Source organism: Macaca fascicularis, chromosome 5 (assembly GCF_037993035.2).
Source record: "Macaca fascicularis isolate 582-1 chromosome 5, T2T-MFA8v1.1".
Classification (NCBI taxonomy): Eukaryota; Metazoa; Chordata; class Mammalia; order Primates; family Cercopithecidae; genus Macaca; species Macaca fascicularis.
Genome location: NC_088379.1, coordinates 60,595,769 through 60,607,612, shown reverse-complemented (window position 1 = coordinate 60,607,612; position 11,844 = coordinate 60,595,769).

The following is an 11,844-nucleotide window of genomic DNA, read 5'->3' as shown; positions in this document are numbered from 1 at the left end:
GTTGCCCAGGCTGTTCTCAAACTCCTGGGCTCAAAATCCTCCCACCTCGGCCTCCCAAAGTGCTGGGATTACAGGCATGAGCCACCACACCCAGCCCATTTATACCATTTATCATAAATATGTCAGACAAGAAACAATTCAAATATATAGTAAGTGATAAAACTATGATGGTTTCATGTGCTATTTGTTAGAAGTTCACTTGTCTTTGCACATATGGTTGTTATAATTTGATAAAAGCATGTCCTAGGCAGATATGCTTAAAACTTGATTGACATTTACTAGAGTATGGCACATGCATTTTTCTGAGTACCAATTTATATCTTCCCTTTCCCCAAATCCCTCAACTAGGACTCACAAAATTCTTTTTTTTTTTTTTTTTTGAGACGGAGTCTCGCTCTGTCACCCAGGCTGCAGTGCAGTGGCCGGATCTCAGCTCACTGCAAGCTCCGCCTCCCGGGTTCACGCCCTTCTCCTGCCTCAGCCTCCCGAGTAGCTGGGACTACAGGAGCTCCCGGGTTCACGCCATTCTCCTGCCTCAGCCTCCCGAGTAGCTGGGACTACAGGCGCCCGCCACCTCGCCCGGCTAGTTTTTTGTATTTTTTAGTAGAGACGGGGTTTCACCGTGTTAGCCAGGATGGTCTCGATCTCCTGACGTCGTGATCCACCCGTCTCGGCCTCCCAAAGTGCTGGGATTACAGGCTTGAGCCACCGCGCCCGGCCTACACAAAATTCTTAAACTTGTAACTTGAGGATATTTTTTTTCCCACCCAGTATACTACTACTGGAAAGGGTGAGGGTGAGAGGGTGGTGTGGAAATATGATTTGGATCCATAATTGAGGAGCAAATTTCCCCACCTCTAGGAGGTGAACTACTCATGTCTGGAGAAGAGGGAAGAGTAGGAATGACACAAGTCACCACCTGCCCTTTCCTCACAACCAACCAAAGCAATGACTTCCATCCCCTGATGCAACACTAAGAAGCTGCATGGGACCTGAGTGAGTTTCAGTTTGAAACTGTCTACCCACCTGGGACAGCAGAAGAATAGAACAACTCTTTTATTTATTTATTTAATTTTTTTATTAGGAAAAGGGTACATATTTGGAGAGATTAAGGTAATGAACCCCTATGTACCTAGAACAAATATTTTAAATATAATTGTACATAGTTGGATATGCTCAGTTCAAAATTTTAGAAAAACACATTTTATAACGTTCAACTTTCCTAAGCACCGACATTTTCAAGAAATTCAAATGTATGTATAGATATTTTCCTAGATTTATTAAAAACTGAGCTTCCTTGGCCATAGAAGTTAATGTTTTCATTATCTCTGAAGTCTCCAACTTGGGTATGTATACACACACGTTTATTATATGTGTATTATAATACATATAATTGAGGTGGAACATACATATGTATTTATACATGTGTATATATATGTATGCATACATGGAGTTTAAGCTATATATACTTTTAAAGAAGTAGAGCAAATCAAATATTTGCAGATATCTGAAGCACCCCAAGGTTCCGCAGAACATAACTTGAAAAACACTATTCTAGGTACTGGGTGCTATGGCGATGAATAAGATATGATGTAGCCTCAGAGAACCACATGATCTCAGAGCCACTGTTCAATAAAATGTACATCAATGTAGCTCATTGGCTGGTTTCCAACTAGAATAAAAATTGTTGCTTGTGCAAGCAGTAAATTTTCTTTTGTTTTTCCTCAATTTCTTTAACATCATTTCTATCACTCTTCAGTGCTTGTAGAATGAAAAATATCATGTGCAATGATTGAGATTTAATGTTGAATTTTAAAAGTGCAAAGATAGAAGTAATTTGTGAAGGATGATGCTGAAGTTTCTTATTCTATTCAGTCACTGTAACCAGTGTGATTCAAGATTGGTTGATGTATGGACCATGGCCAGTAGCAGCTTTTTTCAAAAGTAGAAGACCAGAAATTTTCATCCCTGTCAATTATATAAGAAGGAATCTAAAATATGTGATTTTGGACACCATCTTTCCTAATATGAGACATACTTTCCTAGGACTCATACAATGGTAAAATAAAACTTACCAGTTCTTAGATTCACAAAAACTACTTTATGTCTTAAATATTTGTTCAGTTTTAATTTCAATTATATTTGAATGAATAATACATTAACATGATTTGTATTATTCAACGAAAGGTATATATTCCATAGTCATCCATCTCTCCTTCCAGGAGTTAACCAGTATTATATTTTCTTGTGCATACTTCCAGATACCTTTTTTTAAAAAATTGGGAACCAGTCAATATTTATATGTCCATCCCAACATGCCTTCTTTTTGCTTTTTTACCTAAGTGGTAGTGTACTATATACTCTGTTCTGTATTTTGCTTTTTTTTTTTCCTGAACAATATATCTTAGAGACTATTTCACATGAATTTATAAGGAGTATTCTCTCTTTTTTTTTTTTTCCTACAGGGCATAGTATTACATTGAATTGATATATTGTGAATGACATTTAGATGATTGAAAGATCATTTTAAAATCAGGAGCAGGTAATTCTCAGTGTGGAATGTAGTAAGAATACAAAAAAGAAAAAAAAATACTAAGAGATGTCTCATTATCCCGCTGATGATTTTAGGCATAGGAAAGATTGAAATCTACTCCCCTAGAACAATAGGGGGATCAAATATGTGATCACATTCATCTGGTGGGTACAAAATGGCAAATAAATACTGGTTATTTTCCATTGGTACTCCCTGCCTGCCTGGCTAGATATTTTAAAATCCCACTGAATATCAAACTTAGAATTAAATAGGTCAGTGAGAGGAATTCTCTTCATGCAAGTGAGGAAAACACGCATATTAAAAAAGGGAAAGTTAGTAACTTTTGTAGTTTGTCTGGAAGTAAATGCCAGAGGTCTGTTTGAAATAAAGGAAATGTGGCAACTTTGTTGAGAGTACATGAAAATACTGGGACCAAGAGGGGAAAAGGCCGAAGGAAGGCATGCCTGTTTCAGATGAGTTCTTTCTTTTTTTTTTTTTTAGTGAGGGGGAGCCGCTGGCATGAGCCCTTAAACTTGGTTATATGTGACCTCTACTCCCTGTGGTTAGAATTTCATTGCCAGAGTCAACAAGCTGTGGATGAGATTGTTAAACTTTTGTAGTAGAGCAGAGTAGACAAACATGCCTGGGTGAGTTCTCTGGGATAAGACACGTTGTGACGATTCTAGATGATTTTTCCATGTGACATTGGACTTAGTGATTAAACTGTTGCCAAAGAGACTGTTACCTCCTCATAGGTTGGGCCGCTGTGCCTGAGACCTGTCCAGAACACTATGTTCTTGTCAGAAGGCAGTCCAAGAAGGACAGTATGAGGGTCAAAATGAGAGTGACTCTGTAGGACTTCTTTTATTTTTTGATTTGGAGCTTACCTAAAGAGAAGTGATTAGCATTTAGCTTCTCCAATCTGCCAAGTATGTAAAGTTCTAAGTTTTACTGCTGTGGAGTACTTTCTTGTCTTTTTTCCAGTATTCTTGAATTTAATTTTATTATTCCATAGGATTCTATAGTGTACTATCCATACAGCATACTATCCTGTGTGGATATCTCAAATCTTGTGTGGTTAAACATGCAAAAATTCAACCTTCTGTATCTAATATAACATTCTATGAGGACCATACTTGGCTATACTCAGATATACTAGCAGATGAATTTACCAAATAGGGTTATCCTACCCCCACTTCAGACCCATAAGCTGGCATATGAGTTTAGTGCACAGGCCTCTCGTTCATTCAGTAAGATGTGATTATAAATTTTCAAGACACGATGCTATAGATCCTAAAAGAACTCTCTCATTACCATGCAATTGTTTGTTTCTGCTCCACAGGGGCCACTGCATAATACTGATGATGGGTACTTTGTGAGGGAGTCTTCCTAAGAGTTCCAAATGGGGAGCAGTACAAAGCTGTTTTTGGTTTTCTCCTCAACCTATCTGATTTTCCATCTTACATCTTATTTATCTGTTTGGGGATAATAGATCTCAGAGTGACATTAGCAATGTATTCATTCTATTGTCATTCCTTTTGATTTTCTCTTTTGCTTCTTCTATTCTTCCTCAGGAAAGGCTCTCCCATTTTATTCCTGGAAAGAACTGAATGGCCTCATTCTCATTCAGAGTTCTATCTGATTTATAAGGTCTGTAAAAAAAAAAAAAAAAAAAAAAAGACACTTTAGGTTGAGACCATTTAAATTATGCTTTGATATGTAGATGAACAAGATTACGGAGTAAAACCTTTCAGCAAAAATTTATCAAGATTATTGTGTCACTTGAAAATTTGATAATGTTAGATGAATATTAACATTTCTTTCTCTTTGCATTTCTGCTATACCAATTTTATTCCTCCCCAAAGGATTGAATAGGGAGAAGATCATATACAAGGAATCAAAACAGAAAAAAAAAATTTTAATTATTCTTGTTAAATATATATATGTTTTAATGTTCATGTCTATTTATCTGCCTTTGCCTTCCTGCCTTCAGTAAATTGGCTTTCTTTCCTATCATTTACTTCTTTTGTATCATACTACTCTTCACCCAGTCTTTATGGATATTACTTCTTTTATCTCATCTAACTCATGCCATCTCTACATTCCTCATGTCATCGTATCTATTCCCTTTTCCCATTAGCATGATTGAATCCTCACTCTTCTCATCCCAAGCCTATTTCTTATCTATTTTATATGTCTCCTTGCCGTAAGCAAAACCTGACTCTTCTGTTCATTACTGAGCACTTATTAAACATCAATTATGTATAATCGTCTCCTTTTGGAACCTTGTATTCCACCAATCTGCTGACTTTTCACTTCCTTAAAAGAGCCTGTCATGCAAGTTGATCGAGTGATTCAGATTACGAAAGACTCTCATTTCTAGGCTGCTTCCCTTTCTGTATTGAGCACAGGGTCCAGAACTTTATTAGAGTTTGGATTTTATTTTATATGCAATGGAGAACCATTATGAATTTTTGAGTGGAATGTGGGTGATGAATGCATATAATATTATAGGAAGATATTCTGGGAGTAACGTACAGAATTGCTTGTTTGAACTACATGTATCCATTAATACATTACCACAGTAAAACAGAAATGAGAAAAAGAGGAGAGAAAATAGACCAAAAGAAAAAAACTAAATGACTTTTTAAAAATATGGGTATAATTAACTTTATTTGCCTATTGATGTTGTATATTGACTGATAGTAATCATTAAAGACAAACTGACATCAAGCTCAATAAATTTAAACTTTTGGCAATTTTCTTCATTTAAACAGTACTACTATATCAACCAAATCAACACCAATTCAACCAACTAAATGATTTCTTGACTGAGTCAACAGGAGACAAAGCAGCCTTTGGGTAAAAGCTAAAAATAAGAGTTGTCAGCAAATAAGAAAGTGAACGGTTGGTTCAAGAAGATAAGGAACTAGAATAATGGAATTTTGTTCAGATCAACATAAAAGAGGCTAATCAAATACCATCAAATGTGTCCTTTCATATGCATGGAACATGTAGCAAATTCAATCCCCTATTGGGATTGAATATGGTGACTTGAAAAGTTTCAGTTTCAGAGCAGTGATGGGGATAGTAATAATGTGGAATGAATTGAAAAAGAAAGTAGTTGTCAAATGGATGTCAGCATCAGATAACTGTGTGTACTGTACCTGTAACAGATTCTTTGTTTAAACCCTCATTAAAGGAAAAAAAGATAACTAAATGCTGTTAGAGTTTAACGTGCTATTTATTTTCTCTTTAGTATTCCTTTTTTAAAGTTTTTTTTTTTTCTTTTTTTCTTTAGAGATGGTGTCTCACTCTGTCACCAGGCTGGAATGCAGTGGCATAATCATAGCTCACTGCAGCCTCAGGCTCCTGGGCTCAAGTGATCCTCCTGCCTCAACTTCCTGAGTAGCTGGGACCACAGGTGTGTACCATCATACCCAGCTAATTTTCAAAATTATTATTTTCTGTAGAGATGGGGTCTTGCTATGATGTCCAAGCTTGTCTCAAACTGCTGGGATCAATTGATCCTCCCACCTTGGCCTCTCAAAATGCTAAGATTACAGGTGGGAGCCACTGCATCTGGCCTCTCTTTAGGATTTTTATTCCAAGGTAAATAGTAGTGATCATAGCTCAACAATATTATTAATATTCTGAACATTATCAATGTTTATAGGAAATTAATTCTATTTAATTAACTGATTTAAACTTTCTTTGCCTTAGTTTATTAAGGAGTTACATTTTCGTTATAAAAATATGCCTTTGATATTTTAATGAAATTTAACAGAAAAACAGAATTACACTACCAGAAATTTGTTTAAGTACTCCTCTGCATTTCAATCAAGGATATCATAAAGCAAAAATGAAGTTTTATTATATTTATGATATTATAATAAGATATTTTAACATTAATTTCAAATAGGTGTGACTCAAGGTCATATAGGATCATTCTTTTTAAGAATAAAATGGAAAGATATAAAACATGTCTTTTATATATAAGGTAGGTGAGAAAAAAGATAGAAAATATGAGGATTTTTAGTCCAGAGATTATTTGGTTTGGTCTGTACTATTCCATTCAATTTTTTACCCGTCAAATTTTCCATTCATGGGACAACACCTATTAAACAGCATTTGTGTATGTCCAAGGGTTTGTTTAACTTAAAGAGATACAAAATATACACGTTTTCCAAACAAAAATGGCTGGTTCAAAGTTCTATGACCAGTGACATGTAAACTGAAGCAATCAGTGCACGTCTGGATGCTCTGTTAAAATTTCAAAGGTTACCATGCGTGGGCTTTAGAATTTGTTTAGAGAAGCAGTGATAACCTTGACTCTCTTTCAGCAGAAGTACAAGTTTATTAATGTAAGACTCAGTACTACTATTCACAGTTTAATCATTTATGTTTTTACCTTAAGGTTCAAGTAGTTACGTATTTCCACTATAGGTTACTTGATTCTTAAAACTAGGTGACTATATTTTATGTTTGCTTTTACCCCATGCTCCATTATTTTAAGTTGTTCTTTTTGGAGTTTAATTTTAATTAAGCTTATTCAACTCAATGTGAGATGGTCGAATGCAGCTAATAGGATGTTTAACAGTCTCTGTAGAAAGAGGATTGGGCTTGTGACTTGATTGCCAAACTCAAGTTTAGGGTTTTTCTTGTTTAATTTCTTAATTGCTGAAAGAGAAATAGACCTTAATTTTTTACATAAACCAGATACTTCCCTTTGAATTGAAGAAATCTCTTGTGCATTGGTTAAAGAAGTTTAATCTTTCAATGAAAACATATCAAAGATAATTGGTTGAGGTCGAATCTCATCAAAACTCATGTAACAGGTGCTTAATATGCAAGAACATTTACTCAATGAGCACCTCCTACTGCTTATTCAGATTTCCTCTTTCCCATTTTTAGTGTGATACGTTCTCAGTTTTCTTTTAAGGTTTCTAAAAGATAGATCTGCATTTCTACTTTATAATATATATAACCAAACCACAATTGTTACTATCTCTTGATTTAATCATCCTTTTACCTGCCATAAAAATAATTTTGTTTTGTGGATGTTGCTCTGAAAATATTTTGTTTGATATCTATATTTAACATACATATTTACTGGTTATTTTGGCAGAAGTTGGTAAATCTTCCTACTCTTCCATAGGTTATCTATTTTAGATATTTTAAATGAAGACTAGGATAATAGACAGCTAGTAATTCCCAACTCAGAAGAATTAGGTTTTTGTCCTGACTCTGCCACTCACTAGCATTTTAATCTAGGACAAGTTTGTTCTTGTCTCTGGACTTTCCTCATTGCCTTCCAGTGCTGTTAGAAGAATTGTATTTGACATTATACAAGGAATATTGTTGCATTAACATATAGCAATGTTATAATCATTGTAAGTTCCTGAAATAAAAGACTCGTGCCTGTTTAATTAAATTATGTGGATCCTATTTTGAGCTAAAAATACTCATGATCTAACAAATGATTTATTTTTTGTTTGTGAGTTTAAATAGCAAGACTTAAAATGTAAAAAATGAAATAATAATCAGTCATGTTTGTAACTAAAGATAATATTGAACAGAATAAAATTAAATAAAATATCAGTTTGTTTTAGATAATTCAGGTAGTGATTTGTCATGTAGAGGATCTAATAATTTGGTTCTGAAGGCAGCAAAATGACCAATAAAATAATAGGGGTAACATTTCTCTTTATTAAGTATATTTATTTTTATTTAGGAAGACAAAGCAGAAGAAAATTGACTGTCTAAAAATGAATTTTATATATTTTATATTATTATTATTATTATTGCTTGAGACAGGGTCTTGCTCTGTCACCCAGATTGGAGTGCAGTGGCATGATCATGACTCATGGCAGCCTTGATCTCCTGGGTTCAAGTGATCCTCCTGCCTTAAACTCTTGAGTAGCTGGCCCTACAGACACACACCACCACGCTCAGCTAATTTTGTAATTTTTTTTTTTGACTGGCTCTTGCCATGTTATCCCAGCTGGTCGTGAACTCCTGAGTTTAAGTTATCCTCCTGCCTCAGCCTCCCAAAGTGCTGGGATTACAGACATGAACCACCGCACCTGGCCATGTTTTTTTTTATATTATTAATTCAGCAAACACTTGTTGAATATCTACTCACTCATTTAAAAAATACTTATTGTATACTCAGTATTCTACCCATTTGGGATACAGTGACAATCAAGACAGGCAAAGTACCAAACCACAAGAAGCCTACAGTCTAGAGTAAGAGGTGTTTTATAATTAAGGGCGGGGAGCTGGATCCATTGAAGGCCTTCAAAAGGTAGGATGAAAATTTAAATAAAATTCAGACTCTAGTAAGAAGACGGGCCAAGAAGTCTGAATTCTTCATTGGACCTCCATTTTCAAGATATAATAGCAAATATTATAATGTTGAACAGAATTTCAGGGTTACAATGTTATTTTTTTCCAAAGATAGGTTACTTTTGATGACATTATCAATTAAATTAGCAATGCCAGGAGTCTTGAGTCACATTTGTTTATAGATCTTTGACAACAACATGTTTGTTCAGCCCTGCCCCATGCTCTTGTTTAATGTGTAGGGAAGCTGGAAGAGTTCTATGAGTCTAACATAATTAGTTGTCCATAATGAATAAACTACATGGACTTTGTGAATCTTATGCATGCAGCAGAGTAGAGTGGTTAAGAGCATGAATTTTAAAGCCAAACTGCCTGGGTTTGCATCCTGACCCTATTCATTATTTACTAGGTGTGCACCCTTGAACAAATTAAACTACTTAGCCTGATCCTTCAGGCTCCTCATCTGCTAAATAAGCAAATAATAGTACCTACCTCGGTTGTGACGATTAAATACATGCATATGTGTAAAGTGTTAGAAACGGGCCTGTTCCATCATAAGTGCTATTTAGGTGTTTCTTTCAGGGACTAAGGCTCATTTTCCTTGCCTTATGTTACCCAGTTTTGACTCTTAGGAACTGGTTAGGTTTTAGAGATGGAGGGAAAAATCCATACTTTACAATAGTTTCAGAGGAATCAAAATTGTGGAAAGCACCTTATAAATCATGTGGTCTAGTCCCTTCATTTTATACATGAGAAAATTGAGATCCAATAAATTGAGTTACATGTCTAACATGAATTTAAATAGTCTTCCATTAGGCAGGTAAATTCAATGTAGCTTAACAGTGTTGGTCACCGTAATTCAGCTGCGATCATGAAATATCCAGATTATTTGAGCCACCTTGGATTATAAAGACCCACTAAATTAATCTGAGATCTATGATCTTCAGTGTACTCAAGGCTACAAATGGGATAAGAAAACTCAAGTAAAATTCAAGCTTCCTGATTTTAATTTATGATCATAATGTACTGTACTGAGGGAAGCACATATAAAAGATACGTGGTAACAGTTGTGTTGTATTAAGGGAGAGCATGTCTATAAAAGTATTTTTTCCTAAGGTTTTATTATCTGTTAGCTCTTTGTTGGTGTCAGCTGAGTTTCTTTTTGATCTCAGACAATGAGTTTACTCTTATGTCACTCTCTTATGTTCAATGACATATCTGTGATGACAGATAAAGACCTGTCTTTAAAGATGCATGCACAAGTGTGACTGTATGTTTTGTAACTAAAGCAGTTATGCAAGAATGTAACTTTTCTTTTTTTTTATTTTTTGAGACAGGTTCTCACTCTGTTGCCTAGGCCGGAGTGCAGTGGTGCAATCTTGGCTCTCAACCTCTGCCTCCTAGGTTCAAGTGAATCTCGTGCCTCAGCCTCCTGAGTATCTGGGATTACAGGCATGTGCTATCACACCCGGTTAATTTTTGTATTTTAATAGAGATGGGTTTCACCGTGTTGGCCAGGCTGGTCTCGAACTTCTGATGTCATGTGATCTGCCTGCCTCTGCCTCCCAAAGTGCTGGAATTACAGGAATGAGCCATTGTAGGTTAACAGCAAAATTAAGAGGCAGATACAGGGATTTCCCATATTCCCTAGCCCCTACTCCATTATCAACTCTCCCCACCAGAGTGATACATTTGTTACAATTGATGAACCTGCATTGACACATCCTAATCACCCAGAGTCCGTAGTTTAATTAGGGTTCCCTCTTGGTATTGTGCATTTTATGTTTTGGGCAAATTTATGACATGCATCACCATTACAGTATCATGCAGAGTAGGTTCACTACCCTAAAAATCCTCTGTGCTCTGCCTCTTTATCCCTCCCTCCCTCCTAACATCTGGCAACTACTGATTTTTTTTTTTTTTTTGCTGTCTCCATTTTCTAGAATGTCACAGAGTTGGAATTATACAGCACATATGTAGCCTTTTCAAACTAGCTCATTACATTTAGTACTATGCATTTAAGTTTCTTCCATGTCTTTTTATGATTTGCTAACTCATTTCTTTATTATTATTAATAATTTTTCATTGTCTAGATGAACTATAGTTTATCCATTCACCTACATAAGGACAATCTTGCCTCCAGGATTTGGCAATTACAAATAAAGCTGCTATAAATACACATGTGTAGATTTTGGTGTGAACATAGCTTTCGACACCTTTGGGTAAATAACAAAAAGCATGATTGCTGGTTCATATGGCAAGAGTATGCTTAGTTTTGGAAAAAACTGCCAAACTGTCTTTCAAACAGGCCGTACCTGTACATTTTGCAGTCCAGCAGCAACGAATGAGAGTTCCTGTTGCTCCACATCTTTGGCAACGTTTGGTGTCAGTGTTCTGGATTCTGGCCATTCCAGTAGGTGTGTAGTGGTAACTCCTAGTTATTTCAATGTGTATTTCCCTGATGACATATTATGCGGAGTGTCTTTTCATATTCTTGTTTGCCATCTGTGTGTCTTGTTTGGTGAAGTATCTGTTAAATCTTTGATCCATATTTTAATCAGGTTGTTTGCTTTCTTATTGTTGTGTTTTAAGAGTGTTGTATGTTTTGGATAACAGTCCTTTATCAGTTGTTTTTTGGAAATATTTTCTCTTAGCCTATGGCTTTTTCATTTCATTCTCTTGATAGTGTCTTTTGCAGAACAGAAAATTTTAATTTTAATGAAGTCCAGCTTATCATCTCTTAATTTAGGTTACACCTTTGTTGTCATATCTAAGAAGTTGTTGCCAAAGCCAAGGTCATCTAGAATTTCTCCTATGTTATATTATAGGAGGTTTATAGTTTTGTGTTTACATTTAAGTCTGTAAAGTGTTTTGAGTTAGTTTTTATGAAGGGTGTAAGGCATGTACCTCGTCATTTTTTCTATATGAATGTCTACTTGTTCCAGCACCATTTGTTGAAAATATCT